The 23,732-nt window shown below is 42.4% G+C and overlaps 1 protein-coding gene across 2 annotated transcripts in view; it reads left to right on the forward strand.

Annotated features, from left to right (window-relative positions):
- The window catches only part of SERTAD2 (SERTA domain containing 2), a 106,156-nt gene that overhangs the window by 71,896 nt on the left and 10,528 nt on the right, over positions 1–23,732 (forward strand). The window contains exon 1 of one of the 2 annotated variants that reach the window (XM_065929052.1): positions 15,414–15,694. The exons of the other annotated variant lie outside the window; for it this stretch is intronic. The gene's annotated coding sequence lies outside the window, so the exon portion shown is untranslated. Of the gene's footprint in view, positions 1–15,413; positions 15,695–23,732 lie in introns of those variants that run through there. 2 annotated transcript variants of the gene reach the window in all.

Raw genomic sequence — 23,732 nt, forward strand, 5'->3', positions numbered from 1 at the left:
CACAGGGCTGTCAACACTGCAGTTTTAGACTTCTGAACCGCCAGAACTGTAAGAGAATAAATTTGAGTCATTTTGAGGCACTGAGTTTATGGTAATTTGTTACAGCAGCAATAGGAGACCACTATAGCTGGCAAGTCTAAAATACAGACTCCTAGGCGCTCCCACAGAGATACTGTTTTAGCAGAGCTGGGCGGGGTCCGGGTTGTGGGGTCGAACCATTCCCCCGGTGATTCAGTGGTCTGTGTCCTTGGACCTCATCTGTGGTTACAAACATACTCATAAAGCCATCTGCTGTCTCCCTTGGAGGTCTGAAGGTGGGTAGTCCTAGCGTCAGTTGTTCCTATCAGCTCATCAGCTCAGGGAACACCTTCAAGGACCCAGGCTCCACCTGGAACTTTCCCCACCACCTGTGGTCCTCAGCCTTCTAACATCGTGCACACAGAATGGCTGCCATAGCTCCAGGGACCACATCCTCCTACGGTCAGGAAGGAGACAAAGAGCTCTTCCTGCATGCCCATATGTCTTCCATTTTTTAATCAGAGAAGAAAAGTTCCCAAGGCTCCCAGCAGACTATCCCCTCTACCCAACGGGCCAGAACTGCACCACCCAGCATTACCTCCAGCAGCAAGAGAGGCCAGAAAGCAGGAAACCCCAGACCAGAGTGCATGCGCGCTCAGTCGCTTCAGTCGTGTGTGTTGTGTCCAACTCTTGGCGACCCTGTGGACCGTAGCCCGCCAGGCTCCTCTGTCCATGGGATTCTCCAGTAAAGAGTACTTGAATGGGATATGATACCCTCCTCTAGGGGATCTTCCTGACCCAGGGATCAAAGCTGCATCTCCTGCATTGCACGCAGGTTCTTTACCACTGAGCCACTAGGGAAGCCCCCTCGACCAGAATACTGTCTCAAAACGCTCTCCTGTTCTCCTCCTCCTGGAAACCTTTGTGTCCCTCAAAGGACACTTACCTCTCACCCAGCTGGTGCCTCCCTCCTCCAGAGACGACCCCTTAGGGGCAGGTCTTTTTGCCTTTTAACATCACCTCACATGCCACCAGTGGCACCGTTCACTTGGAAAGAAAAAAAAAACAACAGTGCATTTTCTTATTTAACCTTTATAACCCTGTGAGGTGGATAATATTTTCCCTTCTTTACAGTGAAGAACCAGAGATGGAGAAACCTGCCCACAATTCACAGTGGAAATCTCATTGGTCGCCGATCCGCCTTAACTGTGAAGCTCAGGCTCTTACCATCACACCGGCTCCAGCAGTGATTCTCTGCTGTGTGCTATTCCTAGTATTTCTTTGAATATCAGGGTTTGGGCACAGTTGAAGAGATTACAAAGTCACAGCAACACTAAACAAATCAGTCATTATAACCCAGTAACCATCACTGGAGGGTTTTAAGAGAGGAGTGAGGCGACCCGACTTTTGTTTTAAAAGGGTCCTTGACCACTGTCTTGAGGCTACATGGTTAGGGCCAAGAGTATTGCAGTATTTGCTTCCCATCTGACTCAAGGTCAAGCCAAAGTCATTGCGTTGGCGTCTAAGGTCCTCTGCACCCTGCCCCCACTTCCCTTTCCCTCCTCTCTGCCCATGCTCTTCTCCCCTCCTCCTCACTGTGCCCTGAGGTCCCTGCGCCCTTGGGCACACACCCCACTGCAGCCCTGCTCACTTTTTCTGTTCCTCCTGTCAGGAAAACTGGTGCTTGACTTGAGTCTTCACCTTCAGATCTTTGCTCAAACGTCATTCTCTGAGTGAGGCTTTTCTAAACCACTTCTTCAAAATTGCCCCCCACCCCACACAGACACACCCAAGCACACGTTCCCTATCCTGCTTCACTGCTTTATTTTCCCCTAGAACACCTAATTTCTGTTATGCTGTGTAATTGACTCTTCTCTCTTTTCTCTTTCCCCTCACTGGGATGTAAGAGCCATGAGAACAGGGATTTGGGTGTGTTTTGTTTGCTGCCACGTTCTCAACTCCTAGAACCTAGGACACAGTGGACATGCAATAAATATGTATTGGATGAATGTATTCTTTATGCATAGCTCTGATTGGTTCCATGGGGGTAAATTCCTAGAAATGAGATGACCACAGTACAGGATATGGACCTTCTAGGAAATTTTTGATACACATGCCCAAACTCTGCCTTCCCGTTTGAATTCACTTAGAGTTTCATCAGTGGCTATGACGACCTGTCCGCCACATTGAAGTGATGTGAAGTGCCGTCACATTGTTAGCAGTTTTATCTAACTTGCCAGCTTGGTGTATGGCAATTATATTTCTAATTTGTATTGCTTTGATTAGATGCCTTTGTACTCATTTTTTCCCTGCATTTCCTCCTTTTGTTGAGCATCAGCTTGTGTCCTTTGCCAGTTTGTCTAATTTAGTTTCATTGTGTCTTAATGTACTGTAGTACTGGTGTAACTGAGCCGTAGAATTAGGTTAGGCTAGGTTACTAAGTCTTTGTTATCTGCTTTGCACATATTTTTCCAGGTTTGTCATTTTTCTTTTAATTTTGCTTATGGTGTTTCTTGATGTATAGTTTTTTAGTATAATTTGTTTTAATTTTATAGTTCTTTTTTTGCTTTATGTTTGGAAAACAAATCTTGTCTACCTCTAAGATCACTTATTCATCTGTGATTTTTTTAGTTCTCTTACATTTTAAAAAATTATTTTATTATTTAGTTAATCTCTTGTGTTTTTTCATATTGTGTGAGGCAAAACTCTAACATCCATTATTCACCTTAAATTGTTAACTGTTGCACTAACAATGCCATTTTTAGAATATACTAAATCTTTATACTAAGGTCTGTTTCAAGTATTTCAGTGCAGATCCATCTTTATTTTTCTTTTGCCAGAACCCAACTTTGTTAGTTATTACAGCTTTTTAATACATTCTTTAAATTTTATTTTATTTTTTCATTTGTTGATTATTATTAATAAATTTTACGCTCATTCTGTCAAGTTCTGGAATAGATGAGGAATTAACATCCTAAAATAAAAATCAGATTGTGCCTCTCTCCCATGGAAAGTCTTTTAATGACTCCCTCCCTCCTTCAGGATATAAAGGCCAGACCCTTCAATGTGGCATACAAGTCCTTCCTAGATGTGCCCAGTCAGACTCTCTGGTCTGGATTATTGCTACTCCCTGCTTGCGATTTACACTTCAGATCCTCACCCATGTTCTGTGCTGTTTCTCACCTTCCCATTTCTGCTGCTCCATCTGCCTTTAATGACCTTAACTAACCACCATTTACCCTAAGATCCGTCACCGCCTCCCTGTTTTCACACTGGTCAGGCTCTGTGGCCACTCGTGTGTATCCATCGTCACCCTACGCCTGTCTGTGTCAGCATGCAACCCGCTGTGTCACAGTGATGAGTTAGTCTACCCTCTGAACTCAGTGGGAGCATCTCTTGTTCATTTTGCATTTCTTGTACCTGGCATGCTACCTGTCATGCCATAGGTGGTGTAGATGGATTAGAGGAGAATATCTAGGACTGGAAGTCAGGAAATAGATTGTTGCAATAATGAAAGTGAAGATAATATGGCCTTGACCAGGGCAGTGGTGGGGAAATGGAGAGGAGGGGACATATTTGAAAAACATTTAAGAGAGAAAATTGATAGGATTTTATGTCTAGTTAAATGTGAGACAAAGGGAGAGAGAAGAAACTTAGAATCTTAGATTTCCAACTTAAGACACCAGGGATACCTTATTGGTGGTTGTTGTTTAATCACTAAGTTGTGTCCAACTCTTTTGCGACCCCATGGACTGTAGCCCACCAGGCTCCTCTGTCCGTGGGATTTCCCAGGCAAGAATACTGGAGTGGGTTGCTCCAGGGAATCTTTCCAACCCAAGGATCAAACCCTCATCTCCTGCATTGGCAGGTGGATTCTTTACCACTGAGCCACCAGGGAAACCCACCTTGTTGCTACCTTAACCATATTTAAGCGTTCAGAAGGAGGAACAAGTTTAAGGAGGATAAGATTAGGACAATTTTAGATGTGCTGTGAGTTGGAAATGCCTTTATACTACCCAGTGAAAATATCTAATAGGTAATGAGATAGAAATAGGCTAATTATATACTATTATTGTTCAATTCTGGAGAAGGAAATGACAACCCACTCCAGTAGTCTTGCCTGGAGAATCCAACGGACAGAGGAGCCTGGCAGGCTACAGTCCATAGGGTCGCAAAGAGTTGGACACAACTGAAGCAACTTAGCACACATATTGTTCAACCTAGGACACTTCTGAGATTGAAACAGGGTGCTGTTACTAATTATGCGAGGACAAGCATAAATTTGGTATGACCCTGACAAACTGGGATATATGTATGGTCTTTCTCTATATAAAGCTCAGATATGAACCTCAAAGAGAAAGGTCTAGAATGTGATTAGTGATTTGTGAATCATTAGCATATAGATGCCCTGAGAGTGGGTGAAGTTGCCTCATGAAGATTCCGATATCCTAACCAACCATCACCATCATCCACTCACCTTTGTAATCTTCTCTGGTCAAATTGCAGTAGGGGATGATTATTTTTTAAAGTGAAGACCTGTAGGTTTATAGGGTGGTAAGAGGAAGAGGAGCCAGCAAAGGAACAAGTAGCCAGAGAGATAAGAACCAGGAGTTCAACCAGAGTTACTGAAATAAATGGTTGGAGGCAGTCATTAATGTCAAATGCTATAGATAGGTGTTCAGTCAGTGAGGAACTGAGAAGTCTCCATTGGCTTGGCATTTAGGGAGTAATGGTGCTCTTTTCAGAGGTGGTCAATATATTTTTTTTGTGAAGCCAGAGGAAGTAGGTGGATCTAAAACCATGAAGGGTAAAGTCAGCAGTTGTTGTTAGTTGCTAAGTCGTGTCCGATTCTTTGCAACCCCCCATGAACTGTAGCTCTCTAGTCTCTGTACATGAGACTTCCCAGGGAAGAATACTGGAGCCGGTTGCCATTTCCTTCTCCAGGGGATCTTTCCAGCCCACGGATCGAACCTGGGTCTCTTGCATTGTCAGAATTCTTTACCTCTGAGCCACCAGGAGCCACCAACATTCCTGCAGCATTGAAGCAGGGGAGGACTCTTTCTTGTTTTAAAAGTGAAGAGGGAGAACACCAAGTCTGTAATTTATTGACTGCAGGAAGGAGCCAGTAGAGAGGGCAAGGCTGAGTGTGTAGGAGAGGAAGAAATACTAGTCTGCAGTCATATTTAAGCTGTTTTACTCAGCCTAATTTTCTTGTCTGGGGTACCTGTGCTATACTATAGTTGAATGCCACCAATCTGTTCCAGTAGCAGTCACTGAGACTTTAAAAACCATTCTTTAGATGTTTTTTCTGTTTAGTTGGCTTGGGATCTAGGTTTTTCTCCCTCTTTTTCACTACAGACTCAAGATGTGAGACTTTGAATACAATATGTGTCTTATAGATGCATTGATTTGCTGAAATGTCACTGGCAAAGTGCTGATAACCCATCCGTTTAGGTTTATGGGTTGATATGATAGTGTCTTTGTTGATAGATTTAGAAACATACATTGCAGGTGAAAATATTCTTTTGGGACCTGTCAACAAAGACACTATCATATCAACCCATAAACCTAAACGGATGGGTTATCAACAATTAGAAGGAAAAGTGAGTTTTACACTGAGAGTTGATTCCACCCCCCCGCCCCCCCCCCCCCCAAGCTCCATTAAGGAAAAAATTGTTAAGTTTCCGAAGAGAAACCGTTCTGTTTTCTGATCTGCTACTTCATAGTAAGAAGTTCAGTTGTAAGGTTAACTTCCTCAGAGAGAAGAAGGCAGGGACAGCAGCAAAAGGAAAAGGAAGGTTTAATTGCTCTGCAAAGGCCCAAACATGCTCTGAAAAGTAAAGATTTCAGGCTTAATGTGCACGGAACAAAAGGCCGTTGTGAGCTGTGTATAAGAGTTGGTGAGAGTTTGTATTCTGCCCCTTTTTTCTGTGGGAGTTATTTCCTGTTGTTGACTAGAGTTCTTTATTTAGAACCACCTAGCTTCAGAATGCCTGCTAGCGAGCAGAAAAGTGTGTATTTAAAACATAGGCTTATTTCAAGACAGTCTCTGAAAAAAAAAGTTACACTACCCATGCGCTGAGAGCACCACCTTCCCAGAGATTAAGAGGGGATGGGGGCTTTATTCCTATAACCCTGCATGGAGGGACACAAAGAAGAGAGAATCAGAATGCATTTGGGGTAGCAGGAAATGGTCAACCGAACACCCAGTGGAAGATAGTTCACCAGGAAAGAGCGTTTTCATTGTCTTTTTAAAACAAAACAAGATTTCACTTTTTAGGGCTAGATGCACGGTAAGAAAGTAACAGGAAGCCTTACATATTTTGTAAGGAAGCTTTTATCCTTTCTAGCACGGGTGGGCTGCTGTCCGTAGGATCGCACAGAGTTGGGCACGACTGAAGTGACTTAGGATGCATGCATGCATTGGAGAAGGAAATGGCAACCCACTCCAGTGTTCTTGTCTGGAGAATCCCAGGGACAGAGAAACCTGGTGGGCTGCCGTCTATGGGGTCTCACAGAGTCAGACAGGACTGAAGCGACTTAGCAGCAGCAGCAGCAGCATGATAGAAGTTGGCCTGACAGGTGAGAAATACACCCCAAATACTGGCTTTAAACCAATTATTCTCTTATACTTGCCTTGTCAGTTGGGCTTCCTATTAACAACTTTCAGTTATGCTAGCACTGTCATTGAGTTTTGCAGTCTGTTATTAAGAGAGAGAGAGGAGGACAGTATGCATGTGCATGTGTGTTCAGTTATGTCTGACTTTTTGCAATCCCATGGACTATAGTCTGCCAGTCATATCAAATGAGTAAAAGGAATTAGGTCATTACTGAAATAATGAAGTTAAATAATGAAATATAAATATTACCCATTGCTTTATTAATAGATATTAGAAGTTGTGGGAAAAAACCTTACAAAGTTCTATTTTACGGGAACCATAAGAAAGGGAAGAAAATGTATTTTTTAACATCTTGAAATCTAAAACAATACATTTAAGTGGTTTGTTACAACATATTTATTTGCTTTTCATGTTTTCAACAAAGAAATTAAACTTTGTAGTATCTCTCCCTGATTCCAGTACTCCTCCATTTATGAAAATTAACCACTTTCCTGAATATTTTTGGTCTCCAATGTTTTTATTCTATAATTGCATTCATCTGTATTGGTAAACAATATATAACATTGTTTTGCATGTTTTAAAGTATTTTATATAAATGATATTATACTGTACATACTTTACAACTGGATTTATTTTACTCAACATTGTTTTGAGATTTAACCATGTTGATATTTGGTAACCTTAGTACTTCTTAACCACCATAACTTTCAAATGTATTGATTAATTCTCCTTTAACTATTACAAGCAAAACTACTCTAAACATTCTTCTGTGTCTCCATGGGGGATGAAAACAAGAGTCTCTCTAGATTTAGCCCTTCTCATCCAGAATTCCTCCAGAAAATTAAGCCCCAGTACCCTAAAGCAGAGGAGGGCATGGCAGCCTACTCCAGTATTCTTGCCTGGAGAATCCTCATGGACAGAAGACCTGGTGGGGTGCAGTTCATGGGGTTGCAAAGAGTCAGACATGACTGGGTGACTAAGCACGCATGCAACGCATCCTAAGGCATCTATTGTATGTAATGAATTGTCTCCTGTCCTCTAAGTCTAGAATGGTTCACGTTTGGGGCTAGAGCTGGAGACTGATACCTGCTCCTAAGAGCGATCACACCAATCTCTTTGTAATGCTTGAGTTCAGTGGGGAGGTTTGAAATCAGCCCTTGTGGGGTATTTACACCACAGAAATCAGCAAATGCTTCAAAAAAGGCTTCTTTCCTTCTTTCCCCATTCTCCACCCCCACCCCCACCCCAGCCAGTTGTTAAACATTTACCAGCAACCACTGGTTCTTACCTTTATACCACCCTTGGGAGAATTGAGGAAATAGTCACTTGAATTCTTTTCTATAGGGCTTATTTTCTCATGGAACCCTCATGGAGAAAGACTGCAGGTATGTGGGCAGGGTGTGTGCATATCCACATTATCTCCAAAGTGGTCAAGTGGAGAGCTGTGAACTAACCTTTTATAATTTGCATTTTTCCTATAAACTGAGGAGATTGAGTATCTCTTCAACGTTTGTTGGATATTTGAGTTTCCTCTTTTTATCCATTTTTCTGTTGGTTTTATATTTAAAAAAAAAAAACTGACTTGGAGTTCTTTTTTACTTCTAATCTTTTGTTGATTATATGAATTATATACCATCACTCAACAGTCTTTCACTTGTCTTTATCTTGTTTATATTGTATTTTTTTTAATGGATGTTTAATTTTTAATATAATCCAAGTTATTGGTCTTTTTCTTTATAGTTTGTGCATTGGCTGTCTTATTTCTTTTCTTCTGTTTTTGACTGTGCCAGGTGGCACGTGGGATCTTAGTTCCCCAACCACGGACTGAACCCACGCCCCCTGCATTAGAATCATGAAGTCTTAACTACTAGACCGCCAGAGAAGGCCCTGGCCATTTTGCTTCTTAATACTCAAAGTCTCAGCAGGAAACAGTATTCCACTCAAATGATTCAACTAAAGAGACATAAATGATGGGACTTTTGACAGAGATGTGACAAAACTTGAAGCACGGAAGACCAAGAACTTAGATCTTACTATCCTCAGGTCTACAGGGGAAAGGGGAGGAAATGGTGTTGCTAGAATCTATGAGAGTGAGTGCCCTGGAGAAAGGGCCACCTGCAGAAACTGTGGCTATGTGGTCCTGCTGTAACAGGAGCCCAAAGTAGGAAGGAGCAGGGCAGCCCAACCAACCTCTCTCCCCTCTGACCCACTGGTCTCTTTCTGTTGAGGAATCCAGCTGGAAGCTGGTTGGCAAAGGTGCTAGGGATCAACATTTCCAGGCACAGAGCAAAGAAGAGAATGAATCTTAAGCGACAGAATAATCACACATTCCTTATTCTGAGCCCATAAATCATTTTCGTGTATTCTCTCCTAAATGTTTTTAAGTTTTGTTTCACATATTTAGACATTAGTCCACCTGAAATATTTTTTCTAAAAAAATCTGAGGTACCTAATTTTAGTTTTCATGGAGGTAACCGGGTGACCTTTACTCATTTATTGAATAGCCTATTCTTTCCCACTGATCAGCTCTGTCATACTTTATGCTTACACATATGTGTGGTTCCGTTTCTGCACTCTTGATGCTGTTCTATTTATCTCTTGCCAGCACCACTCTGTTTTAATTACTAGAACTTTTTAATAAGCCTTGATATCTGTTAGGCCACATCCCCCATCTTGTTATTTAAACTTATTAAAGCTATCTTTTGTCATTTGTTATTCCAGATGATTTCTGGATTTGCTTAAGTTCCATGGGCGGGGGGAGGGGAGCATTGGGATTTAAGTTGGAATCACATTTAACTTATTGATGCGTTTTGGGGAGACTTGAATAGTATTTCAAGTATTCTTGTCCATAAATGGTGTGGCTCTCCATTAACTCTTTTCATCTGATAAACTTTTGGAAAGGTTTTTATTTTCTCACTTTTCATTTTTGGTTGTAATGTGGAAATAGTAATTCTGGAGTCTTTATCTCTAGAGCTTTTTTTTAAAATCACTAAAACTGAAAGCATGATGTCTAACAGTTCTAAAGTGGTAACAAATTAGGATTGATTGAAAATGAATGATTCATCAAAATTCTTTTCAACCTTTTATAATTTGGGCTTTAATTTTTTAAAGAAAAGTAAACAGAAATACAAATGATGTTAAAATTGCCATTACTATTCCCACAGAAGCTGTTTATCAGCTGTCCCAGTGTGTCCTATGCTGCCCTCTGTGTAATGAAGCCAAATGAATCACCGTAGCCAAGGAATCCGACACTTTTTCAGGGAATCTGACACTTTTTCAATGAGTTTTGTTTTTTTTTTAATTTGACATGACTCTTTCATATGTATATTTTTCTTTTAAAAGAATCATCTTTAGGAACAACTAAATACATGCATTGTTTGAGCAAACTCAAGTTTGTGGAGAGTACATTATTTGTAACAGAACAGAACGGCAGTGGGCGTCAATGCTATAGATGATATTCTCGTGGTATTTGCTGCCATCCACTCTCCTTTCTAAATTTGGTGTTACAGATTCAACTTCTGTTTTCAAAAAGGGAAGTTACATATAGCTCATTCACACTATTATTTTCTCCTTAAAAGCCAGTTTCTCTGATAATTGACCATTTAAGGAGTTTCATTCACCTCAAACAAGACTTCTCTAAAGACAGCAGTTTTGAAATAAATATTACTTAGAAAGATAACCTTCAATATTTAAAGCATGTTTAGGAAAACCATTGACGAGTTGCACAAATGTATCTAATGTAACATTGCTGTTTATCTGAATAGTTTACCTTGGTTTCTTTGTACTCGGCTTTCACTTTGCCTTTCTGAAATTTTAAGTGTAAAAATATTTTAATTTAAAATATATATTTTTTCAATTTAAAGCAAATATTATTGGACAGTTAGATAATTTTGGAAAAGTCTTGTTTATTTTGGCAACATGTCTTTAAAGAACAATTGTGCATTGGTGACGAAAAGATAAAGTCTTGCTTAAGTGTTCCTTCTCCTCCAGAAAACCAATAAAAATTCACAGTGGCAAAGCAGTCATTCATTTTTTTTGTCTTTTGCACTGTTCCCATTTAAACTGTGTTCTCTGCCCACATGTTTATTTTTAATGATACTTCATAGTATCATACTTCATAGTCTGAAGTCAGAGGTGTTTCCTGGGCATCTATACACATTAAAGCTTTGACCTTTTTCTCACTTCTTAAAGTAGAAGTTTTATATCTGGGACTTCAAAAAGTGGCTTAAATATGTTATTTACACTCCCCAAATCACCCTACTTCTCTTAAATGACCTCTTTACTCATAGGTGATTTAAAGGTACACAATCTTAGATCATTTCTACAACAGATATGAGAATGTGTGTCACAGAAAATAGGATGTGAAGTTGGTTTTATATTCTTTCAAACTCCTCTGTGAAGGTAGTCCCCATTGTAGCCACCTTTTCATAGACTCTTAGCTCTGGGAAGGGGCTACAGGAACCTTTGGGCCCTAGTGCCTCATCTGGCGGGAGGTGGACACAGCCCTCAAGATGGGAAGGCCCTGATTCAGCTTCCTTGCTGACTGTGGTTGAAGAACTACACTTGAGATCTTCTGACCAATCACATGTGCTCTTTTCACCAGAACCAGTGCTAATCCTAAATCTGTGACATGGCAGATTAAGAAACTAAAAAGTCAGTGATCAGTCATAGTGATTAATTTGTACAAGATCTTCAAACTCCTACTCCAGAACTCTTCCTCTTATCAGGCTTGGCCCCAGGAACAAGGATGGTCTGGAAGCTGCACAATTTCTAACATTCATACAAGTTTTCTAGGGAAGCCAGAAGTGCCAGGTACCTTGAAAAGAAGGTGAATTGCTCTAGAAGGGAGCATGGTTTATGGACAGGAAGTCCAGGGTCAACATGCAGATAGGCCAGCATGTAGAGGCCAGAAAGGTAGTGCTGTCTGGGGAACTGAGGACAAGGAGAGAGGTTTTTGAGGAGTACCCACCAGCCATGGAGGAGCAGCATCTGGCAGGAAGGGAGCACTGAAGAACTGTCACCAGGGAAGGCTTTCTCTTTCCAGCTGAGAGAAGATGAAAGCTAAAGCCGGAGTGTCTAAGGAGAGCCACTCCATTTATCAGAGGATTTTACCAGGAAATAGTGGCCAGTGAAGTAGGGAGGAAGCTCATGCTCAACAGAAGCCACCTCGTCTAGAAATAGAAGGGACTAATCAAAGATACCAGAAAAAAGAAAAGAGTTTCAAGAGCGTCTTATTCCAATATCATCATTAAGATTTTGTTCTAAATTAGGATTTAAATATTGTCAGATCTTTAAAAGAGAAAAAGGTGTGTTCACTCACAGGAAAATGACTCTTTCTCAGAACACAAGGGGCCATCCTTGCAAAGCAGCCTAGTAACAGTGAGGGAAACTGCAAGAGTGGCTCTTCACTGGAGTTGAAGCTCTGTTCTTGTGAAGCATGACTGCAAGGACAGGCAGGAGAAAGCCTGACGTGAAGAGCTGGGCAAAGAGATGGAGAAGATTTTGCAGAGGCAAATGAGTTAACCAGCTCCTTTGGTACCGTCAAGTTTTAACTTGCTAGTGGCTGAAAAGTACTGAACCTGTTTGTGCTGTCTTTGTGAGAGTGTTCATTAGTTTTCCTAGTCATCCTATCCTGTGTCAACTCTCTGATAATCAGTTAGGTGATTTGGGACTTCCAGACTTTATTTTGAAGATTTATTAATAGATTTTAGTGATCAGTGAATGGGAAGTCCACATTCAGTTAGACTCTCTGTATTTTCTATGAAAAGATGATTTAACCCAGCTGGCTATATTATTGTGTTTAATAACTGAAACATTTATGGGGGGGTGTGTAAGGTCAGTATTTCCAGGGTATATAGATGGATGATTATGACCAGTATTTCTTGTGAAATTTGAAAGATAAAACATAATGAGAGAGGGTAAGTTTGAAAACTGCTGTGAAGTCTTTCTCAGTTTATATAGCTAGCTTGTCCTTGTGTCAGTTCTTTGGTGCATATTAATTAAGTGCTAAAAGTGGCCTTCAGTTAGTGCAGTCATCTAGTCGTTTGCAAGATGTGAGGGTACAGAAACTTTCAAGAGAAGCAGTGAAGTGCAAACTAGTACCCAGAACCACAAAGCAATGTTGAGAAGTACCTCTCTGAAATTAAACTCATGAGTATTTTTAAAAATTACCATCACCCTATACTTACAAGAGCAGTGTTTCTTTTCTCCCTAAACAGATATGTTCCTGATAGTTAAATGTGGATGACTGGCCTAATTTCTTGTATGTGCAAGTGAGAGGGAGAAACTCTAAATCCTGAGGGTAGGATTATTTTAAATGGGCTTTTAAGTGTCCCAGAGAGTGAAAGTGTGAAAACCACACTTACGTGTTCACTAAGCATTTCTTGTTCATTTGCTAGGAATAAACAATTTTTTTTTTTTTTTTTAAATCATGCATACTAAAGGGAGTTGACTTCAAAAGCTCTGGGAGGGCCTTTCCTTAGCCTCATGGAGTTGGATTCCCAGGGTCAGGCAGGAATTGCTGTGCTGGGCTGTGGGGGACTCGGCCCTAGGAGAAGGGACTGTGTACCACCTGGTGAGGGACCACATGAGCAGGTGTTCAAATGGCCACTTCATGCTTTGACTTCTTGGTAAAAGATGCCAGAATCTCAAAGTAGGGGAAGTGGGACACATATATAACGTAGATACCTGTATATAACATATATAAAATGATAAGGCATTTACCTTCAAAAGTGTGGGAAGGTGAAAAATATTTTACCCCAGAACTCAAGATTGCTTTCCTTAGAACTCAGACCTTTACTGAGCGCACACAGAATTCGTGCTTTAGCAAAATCATGCGTCCACTCTGGAGACACAAAAATTGTCACTTTGATCTTTAGTTCTTCCAGTAATTCATTTGCTAGAAAATATCCAAGTGTCACAAAAATTATGCAAGTCTAACTTGCTGCTCACTTTAATTTATGAATAACAGTTTAAATTTATTTTAAATTCAAGAGAGCCTCTGGCCTCCACTACAGAGATATCACAGGATTATTGCAGCTTCTATTTCAATGGCTTCTCTTTAAAGTGAATGGGTTGTTCAGAATCTGTTAGTAGTGTCCTCTCTGAAAGGGAGAATTCTGGAAATGAAAAATATCTTGGTCTCATGGCAAAATGTTTGTGAATACTGTACCACTTAGGCACAAACTGAGCAGGATGTGCTGAGGGCCCCAAGCACGACTTCCACGATGAGTAATTTGGAATGCCATTGTAATGAAATTTTCCAAAGATATCCATAAATCACTAGCTTTTAGCACTGGCTATACTTAAAAAAGAAAAATTTGTGTAACCTTTTGATTATATCCAGAGTCCAGTAAAAAATCTTTTTCATTCCCTTTCAAGATAAAACTAGAAACATTTTCTTCTCTACCAACATTTTAGCCCAGGTTTAATTTCAATAATATCCTCAATCTGATTGATAACAAATCATTACTGAACAGTTCCGATAGGTCTCAACTTGTCTTGATGTTAACGACTTATATCACCTTTATGTTAGGTCTTAAAGCTTTATTACCCTTAAATATAACTAGTATAGTGGAGCATTAAACTCCAAAGAGATCTGAGACGATATTGATTGGGGTGGCAACCAAAATTTCAAGGTGCCTGAATTCCTTTTGGTAACATCTTTAAACTGAATGCGCATGTAATTTTTAAAATAATCATTAATTTTCCAGGGGAGGTCTCCTGTCCTAGGATTTTTAAATTTACACCACACACGCAAGCCTCCCAAAACTAGTATAAATTTCCCTGATAAATATAAGTAGTTCAAAGCAGAACTTCTTAAGGAGAAGGAAAAGGCTATCGCTGTGAAACTGCGCCTAGGTACCCCCTGCGTCTCCAAGCCAGGCGTCCCTACCTGCGTGGGCTCTGCCGGGTTTGCACCGCGGCCGAAGCCTGCCACGAAGGCTGCAAAGTCGTTTCAGTCCTGTTCCGATAAAGTACTCTGGACTTGGTGACCCATTTCAAGTGTTGGGCTGAGGACACAGCACTCCAGGGGAATTTGTCCCCACCTCCAGCCGGAGCTCCCATCCCGCCCCTCGGACACTCCGAGGGCCACTCTTCTGTCCGGAGACGCAGGCATCGGAGAGCGTCTCAGCTGCGGACGCGCGGCCCCCGCCCTCCCGGGACGCCTGTCTCGAAAACCCAGCGGGCAGCGTGGATACCGCGCCCCGGGGTCGGATTTTTCTCTTTCCTCATCCACCCCCGCCCCTCGGCCCCGGGACCCTGCCTGCCCGGCTAACCGGCCCCAAGTTGCAGAATAGCTGAGATGCTTGTCATATTTGCGGTCGCGCGACTCAGCGGGCTGTGCGCGCGCGGCACTCGCTGCCGCCTTTGTCACTAGCGGCTCCGTCATTTGCATGAGTGGTCTGAGGGGATTATTGGTGGTTAGTTGTGGTCCCCTGGCCGGAGTGTCTCGTTTCCTCTCCCCTTCTCTTTAAGCTTTTCCTTAAGAAAATCAAGGGCGCGCCGGCTGGGAAGGGAGCCGTGGGCGGCGTTGCCACCCGGCGTCTCGCGTGCTCCGCCTGCCCCTTCCTGCTCCTGGGGCGGCCGGGGCCCCGCTCAGCATTTATCGCGCCTCCCGGGACCGCCGGGGGAGGGGGCGGGGCCCGGTCGAGGGGGCGGGGCCTAGCGGTCGAGGGGGCGGGGCAGGCCGAGGGCGGGGCCTGCTGAGCCCGAGGCCCGGAGCTCGCGGGAGGCTCGCTGGCCGCACGTCACTCCTGCACAGCGAGTGCTGGAGCGCTGGCTGCCGCTCGCTCGGTCAGGGCGCCCCCTCCGCCCGCCTCCGGCTTCCTCCTCCGCTGCCTGCCGCCGCCGCCGCCTCCTCCTCCACCATTGTATAATGCTCCGAGCGCGCAGGCAGAGGACGGCGGAGTCTTAGCTTCGGTCTCGCCTCCTGCCCGCTCCCCGGCGCCACCCTCGGGCCCCCGGAGCGGGGGATTCCGCATGGAGCGGGAGTAGCTTGAGGAGTGGGCAGAAACCCCTCCCGATGTGCTAGTTCCCAGGTGGAGCTGCATGTGGTAAGTTCTCCCGGCGCCGGCTTGGAGGGGATTCTCGGATGCGCGGAGCTCCGGGTGGGTGGGGGCAGCGTTGGGACCTGGCCAGGGCCGGGTGAGCCTGGAGGGCGGAGGAGGGGCCCGGGCGGCCGCGAGGGTCGCGGGAGCCTCGGCGAGAGGGACCTGGGCTGGAGCAGGTACCGGGAGGAGCACTCCCTCCTGCTGCTCCCCGGCCCCGCGCTCTTGGACCCCCGGGGCCGGCGCCAGGGACCCCCGGCGTTCTCGGGCAGATCTGCTGGGGGAAGGGCAGGGGACGGGCAGTCACGGACCGGGGTCAGGAGGGGGTCGGGAGCTAACCAGAGCCCAACGGTGGGGCGGAGGGAGCTCGGAGCTGTCGCTTTTACAGCTGGGATCTGTGTGCGTGTTGTGGCGGTTGTGTTGTTGTGAACGTGCGAGACTTTTTTTTTTTTAAGACTCGTATTGCTGGCGCGACGGCTGCTTCACTTTTCAGTCCTGTGGCCGGGTTTGCATCCAGCTTGCTTTAGTGTATTTCTGTGAGTTGCCCTGTGTTTTAGCTTAGAAACATCCCTCTCCGCTCTCTTTTCGCCGGTGCCCAAGTGAATTGATTTTGAATGTGTATGTTTGTTAAACTTGATGTCTCATTGGTTTTTTAAGTTAGAAATCTACAAGTCATCTTAGTGGTGACCGCCTATGACTGAGAGGGAGGGGGCCGAGGGGAGCCAGCTGTCCCAGGCCCTGGACTTTGTACCAAGACGTGGTGCTGTCAGAGCGCCCCTGCATCGAGAGAAAATCATAAATTCCCTCCCCTCCCCCCGCCTTGGCCAGCAGTTACCTTACTTTTAGCAGAAATAATAGTAATAGATTGAGATGGGAGTAGAATTCTGTGTTTAGCCTTAAATTTCGCAAAAAGATTAGGCATCATTGTCTTAGAATAACTTTTTGCTCCGAAGCTGGTTAGTTTCAGGATGTTTCAGGAGGTGGAGAGTAAGTTTTTACAGGCACTTAATGAGGAAGGGCAATCAGCAAGGTGAGACATCCAGTCTCAGACTGTACCAGTTTTCATTTGAATCAAGCTGGACAGCCTCCTTTGGTCTTAAGGAAGATAGTAAATGTTTTCAAGCTTTGTTCATGAAATATGCTTTGTGGTTTCTCAATATATGTTAAGAAATGTCCATAACGTGTGTAAAGAGCCTAGAAGTTGTACTAGCCAATCAGATCCCTGAGGCCTTAAGTGTTCAAAGTAGCCTTTTATAATTAGAGAGGAGTCTCTGACAAGAGTGAAGTGGGCTCTTGGCTCCACTCAACCCCTGGAGGACAGTCCACCTGAGAGCCTCTGGGTTGTTTTGCTGATGGGGGGCTAAGGGCGGGGGCTAGTTGTTCAGCTACCCAGAAGCCATAACTAACCCCTGGAGCTCCTCCCACTCCTCCCCCTTTTTATAGCAGTCTATTCTGATTTGAGTGTAGGGTGTGCTCTGAGGATGAAAATACCCATCCTGAGATCTCAGCTTCTGGCACGAGCAAGAAGAGCTTGTTCGTGGATTTCCACTTTGCTGTTCATTTCAGCTATTTCTTCGTGGAAAAAAAAGAGAGAGAGAGATAAATGTTAGGAAGTTTGCCTTTAACTTTGTTGATTTACTTAGAGATATTATATGTTAATGTAAAGTTGTTTATGTTGTTCATCAAGTTTGGAACCCTTTAAAATAACTTTATTTCTTTCCCCTCCTCCTAATTAAAATGTGCATAACCATGTTGCTCTCAGGTGAGAAATCTTATGAAGTGGATCGGACAGTCTTTTTCTTTTTTTTTTTTTAAAACATTCAACTCTGTTCCTTGGGTAATTACAATAGATAGGAGACTTAAATTTTATAATACCAACCAAGTGTAGGATATGAATGTCCTAGGGAACAGTTTTATTGTCAGACGAATGTCACAGCTTCTTAGGTAACAGCTGCTCGGACCTGTTTCCCTTAAAAAACTAAGAAAGGGATATTAGCTCACATTTAGAAACTCTTCAGACTTCTGTTTGTGGAATTGTCCCCTTGAAAGCCTTTTATTTAATTGAGAAGCTGAAATATAAACTTTACCCAGTTGCCATGCACTAAATTATTAATAATGAGCATAGTTAAATGGTATTTATTTTGATATTTTAAAACTCAAATTTGTGTAGCTGCTGATAGCTTCTGGCATATGCTATTTTAAACAGTGTTCCAATGGCAGAATGAGTTGCAACACTACTTAGAAAGGTGCACACACACAAAATAGATAAAAAACATATAAGGGGACATTAAAGATACAAATGTACATATGTACAAATCAAGATTTTTTTTCTGTCAAAAATTAAACTGACGAAGAAAATAAAAATAAAAGCATACTTCAAATTATCGGTAATAAGTTATAGTAAAAGTTTGCCCATAGTCAAAATATTTTACACTTTAACTATTAATAGATACAAAAACTACAACAGAAACTTTTAGAAGTATCTTTTGCTGTGATTTCTTGTTAAAAAACAAATACTAATAAAAGCATGAAGTTTTATTTTGTATTTTATTTATATAAAAAAAAATCAAGACAACTTTGTTAGTATTGTAACATAGACTTTAAAAATGTGTAGGTTAATATGATATTTTGGAGTATGAACTCTTAACTCACTTGTAGAATTTTTTAAAACCATTGCTACAGAAATTTCATATTTACTGTTACAGCCTATCCTGTAGGAAATGGCTATAGTTGCAGTAGTTTCTTGGCAAAGCAGGGGTGGCGTAGGGGAAGAGAGAGGAGAGAGAGGTGTCTCTGATTACTGAGTGCAAAGATCAGGTCTATGCTCAAGGCACCAGAGGGCAAGCTCCAGTTTTAAGTGAAAATTGCCTTGAAATAAGGGTAACGCCCACCTTCACGGTCTTTCCATTAATCAGCACTGACCAGCAGAAGAGGATCATCTAAAAATGCGGTGGCCATCGAATAAGCACAAATCATGTCTTTTCTACCAACTTTTAATAATTATTCCTTTAACAGTCGACAGAAACCCCCAAGCTAGGACTCCTGCTTAAAGAAATGTGTGGATATTTAATTTAATTCTAATAATCTTTTTTTAAAATGTATTTCCACTTGGAGGATAATTGCTTTACAATGTTGGTGCTGGTCTCTGCCATACCCGGCATGAATCAGCCTGTGGCAGGAACACATACGTCCCCTCCCTCTTGAACCCCCATCCCACCTCCCACCCCATCCCACCCCTCTAGGTTGTCACAGAGCCCCCAACTGAGCTCCCTGTGTCTTACAGCGAATTCCACTGGTTATCTACTTTACATATAGTTAGCTCTAATATTCTTGAAGGAAAGAGCAGCTCACCAGAGTTGGCATATCTCTTAAACAAAATGATTGTCTCCAGTGGCCAGCGCAGTTGGCGTTAAGGGCAAACTTCTGCCCTCTGTACAGATGCGGGGCAGCCCTGTGAGCGGCACTGTCCCCCAGAGCGCCCGTCACTCCTTGTGTGGAGCAGTGTCTTCCCCTGTGCGCACTGTGTGGCAGTTCATTCTTTGTATGAATCTGTGAATGGCATATGTCAGGCCAAAAAGACGACATTCCTATTCTGGGTAATAAATGGACGCCTTGTTGGCCTTTTTTTTTTTTTTTTCCTTGAAGATCATGAGACAAACAAAACATGCTTGGCTGTCTAAAAATTTTCTTTGAAATAGAAATTGGAAAATAAAAACATAAGAATATCTTTGCAAACATATGATTGCTCATAGGACAAAACAGATGCATGTCATTTCAACAAGCACCCCAGACAGACAATGAAAACTCCCTTTTGGAAGGGAATTCGGCTCTCTTTGTGGTCAGAGGGCCCCAGGAGCTAGAAAGCCTCCATCGTCTCCTCTCAGGGCCTCCCGTCCCTCCTCTGAACTTAAAGGGGAATCCCTGCCTGGAGTCCCAGCAGCCAGTCCCACAATTTGGTGTATCTGTCTTAGCAACCCGGGAGCACAGAAGCCGTGTTCTGCACCCACTGCAGCTTTCAGTTCAGAATGGAGTCGGCATGTGCTGTCTCGTCTGGCCTCCTCTCACACTTGCACGCCCGTGTGTCCAGAGCTGGGCCTGCCCCTGAGCAGGGACAGCAGAACCAGGGCCGAGTGTGCCCGCCCGGCGCCGCCCCGAGTGGAGTGAGCCCTGCGGATGCGTGGGGCGGGGGCCGGAGGGAGGTGAGCGGGGACAGCGCCGGGCCGACTGCGCAACTGCTACAGCAGGTCGGACTAGTTTTAGGTGCCCAAAGGCAGCCTTGTTTCTCTGGTAACTCCGGGTAGCAAGCAGCAGACCTCTGTGCTGAACACTCATTTATGTCTGGCCTTACTATCTCTGTCCCCTTGCAGAAACCTGTAGCTTCGCAGAGTTGCTCTTTAATCCTAAGCTTTTTTTTTTTTTTCTCTTCCTTTTAAAAACCTTCATAGGTGGTTAACTGAAAAGACGAGGCTAAGCCAGGCGTTTGTGTACTTCTGAGGAGTTGCATGAAGTAGAACAGTGAAGGGGAATGGCTTCTGACTCTTCAGGACACACACACACACACACACCCCTCCAGTCACTCACTCACTCACTCACTCACTCACTCACTCAGCTGTCTCTGTGAACCTGTTCAACAAAAGTAAAAAGTATTACTTGATGGTGCCTGTGGTCAGAAAATTAAATAATGAAGCGTTACTTGCTGCTGATCAACCTTTAGCCCCTTGCTCTGCTCTTCTGGCTGACTGCTTATCATTCCACGCCAGCCACCGCTCCCCGGCTTCAGGCAGGCCGGCTGGAGTACCCCACCCTGGTGTTCAGAAGTGTTGAGTTAAACTCAGGGAATCTGAAAGTCCCAAGGTCATCTCTACACCAAAACAGGTTTGCATAAAATTCTAGCCACGCCAGTGAGATAACGAGGTGGCAACTGTTTTAATCTGAACCTGTCTTAGTAGTTATTCCATTTTTTAATAATACTTGATACAGATTTGCTTTTCAGATTTCTTCCCTTTTCTTGAGGAGGGAACTTCCATGCTTGTGTACTTCTGTGTCTTCCTTGCTGTCACAGAAAATGGGTCTGGCAGAGGAATTTGAGCCCCGTGGTCTGTAGCTGATGAAGAAATTTTTGCACTGCCTCTGTGCTTGTCATGAACCTGGTGATGGTCTTTTCTGAATAGTTGTTTTTTTTTTTTTTTTAACAGACTGCTTTTTAGAAATATTTTTATTATGGCCAGAAATAGAAAATAAAATAGATTTTACTTGATGATGGTTGTTAGCTGTCTAGCAGTAGTTGGTTAGCAAATCCAAAACGTGGATTCCTCAAGCAGCACCTGCCTTCTTGCTTCAGAAGCCTCTAAAGATAGGCAGGGTGAACAGAATGTTCAGGGGTGGCAGTGGGGTGGGGTGGAGGCAAGGTCTCCTTAAAGGTCCTTGAAGCTCCTACAGGTTGAAGTTCTGAGAGGTAGTTTCCTCTCAGAAAATGAATACATATTGCTTTCAGTGTGGTACTCTAATTACTTTTATTATATTTGACTGAGTGACTTGTGTAAAGTTCTGTGGGTCATTAGTTATCAATGCCCAGAAATCCTCAGGAAGAAATACTTTTTATCTCAAAATAGCCCCAAAGTAATTTTTTTTTTTTTAAAGAAGGGCTGCCATATTTACAAAGTATCATTCACTGCCTTCAAGCTTAGTTTGTATCTTCCTTTCCTTTTTCTACTCTGTGAATTATTCGAGTGTATGAAGTTAAGTTGTCTTTGTAAAACCTTAGCAGGAGTCTGCCTAATTTTTAGAATTAACTAAACATTCTGAATATGTACATTACTTATATGAAATAGATATTTACATAGTAGAATAGTTGTTTCTTCCCTTTCGTGTGTGTTGGTCGCTTCAGTTGTGTCCGACTCTTTGCAGCCCCATGGACTGTAGCCCACAGGCTCCTCTTTCCATGGGGTTTCCCAGGCAAGGATACTGGAGTGGGTAGCCATTCTCTTCTCCAGGGGATCTTCCCAGTCCAGGGATTGAACTCAAGCCTCCTGCATTGCAGGCAGATTCTTCACCTTTGAACCACAAAGGAAGCCCTTCCTCCCTCTCACGCACCTCTGAAGTATATTTCTTTTATCTTGTACCTTAAATTTTAATACTCATTTGTCATATTATAGAAGTGTGATAGTTTTCTTTTTAGGGATAGTTTTCTTTTGAGGAATTCAGATTTAGACTATATAGTACAGTGTTTAGACTTACTCAATGAGTAAGTAAAGAATATTTCTCTGGTTTTTCCCTTTAGGTTGCATGTAGAAGTTAGAAGATAAAGTATGTTCTGTATTTTTGAGGACTATAAAGCATGTCTTCTTTTAAGTGATTTTTCACAGTATTAAAGCATTCCCAATTTGAAAACAGAGGAGATTAAAAATTAATAATATCCTTTAGAAACACTTTCATAAAAACACTTCCTAATGTAGCATACTTAGTTTTTGTTAGTTTTATTCAGTGACAAGTTAGTTGGCTAACGAAACCTAGAAGGTAGTAATCTTTTGTTTTAATTAAGATGAAATTTTATTTTCACAGATTTGTTCTAGCAAATTATATTTACCTGTTTTGGTGTGACTGTTTTATGTATCTGAAGGCCTTCTTTTAAAAGCAAAAACAAAACCAAAAAACCCACCATCACATACTTTTGGCAAAGCATTTGATTTCAACCCTAAGCCTTTTCCCCTCTGACATTGTTTATTAAGGGTCTCTAGTGTGAGCAGAAAAACAAGGTATCTTTGGGGAAAAGATAGTACAGGAGAGTTGAAATCAGAATCCCATCCAAGCAATTATAAGTACTAGAGAAAAAAATATTTTCATTATGCACGGGAATGGGGGTGGGGCAAGGCTGGTTGGCCTTTACTGGCATATAATCTTAAGGGAAAGAAATTCAAATCTAAGATTCCTTCCCTTAATGATAATGAGGCTTTAGATTCAGCATGCTAAAGCTGAGTTCCTGACAACACATTAGTGTGGAGTAGCATCATAATTTGAATGTCTACAATAATATATTATTTATAAAAATATTACAATGGTTCATATTTACCAAGTTTCCTATGGAAAGATTGGTGATAATAGTTCTTCTCTTATGAACATACAGTGTCATAGAACTTCAATACCTCAAACAGTGGTGTAATTTGTAATTTGCATAGGAATAATTCCAGCAAGTTATACAATCAGCTTGCTTCTTGATCTTTAAGGTTACCAGTGTTTTATGATTTAATGGCTCCTCCCCAATATTCTTTATGAAGTTTTCCCAAAAAACTGCCAGAAACCACTTCTGTTCAGTGTGGAGGCAATTTCCTGTTATTACAAAGCAATTGGATTGTTGAAGGCTTTTCTATCCCAGTAAAATTCCTCCTGCTAACCTTGAGACTCATTGTGTGGTTGGAGATCACTTTAGGACCCCCACTGAAAGTTCTGAACTACTGGCTTCTCCCAGGCCGCATCTTATGGCTCAGGGTGTGTGTTTGTGGTGTGTGTTCCTGCTTCAGGAGTCCTCCAGGGATTTTAGTCATGGGTTTTGAAACATCAGTGTTACTTATATACAGACAACAACTTTTCTTTATACAATATTTCCAGATTTTGAACCATAGCATAATATAGTGTGGTCTTGGCAGGGCTCTTGGCTTGCCGAGTAGTGTCCTATGGAGACCTGAATTCGGAAACAGTCTTGGAAATGTGTATACTTTGAAAGATCCATAGATAGAAATTGCGGTGAATAATCAGAATTCAGGAGTGCCTGTTGCTCTCCTGCGCCCTCTTGTGGTTCGATGTGATACTCTTCTTTCATAGCTCAAGAGGAGCTCCAACTTGTAGTGGGCATACTTGTTTACAAAGAGCATTTATAGCTTTCTTCTGTGTAAAATAGCCTATCAAGTTAATATAATAGTTCTCACTGAGGGTATAAATAGTTTATTGTGTTTGTTTGATTTTTTTATAACTTGTAGAATTTTAAAAATATGTATTGATGTGTATGTACATGTTTTACCTTTTTCTTATGGAAAATTCCAAACACACT

This window comes from Muntiacus reevesi, chromosome 3 (genome assembly GCF_963930625.1).
Source record: "Muntiacus reevesi chromosome 3, mMunRee1.1, whole genome shotgun sequence".
Taxonomy (NCBI): domain Eukaryota; kingdom Metazoa; phylum Chordata; class Mammalia; order Artiodactyla; family Cervidae; genus Muntiacus; species Muntiacus reevesi.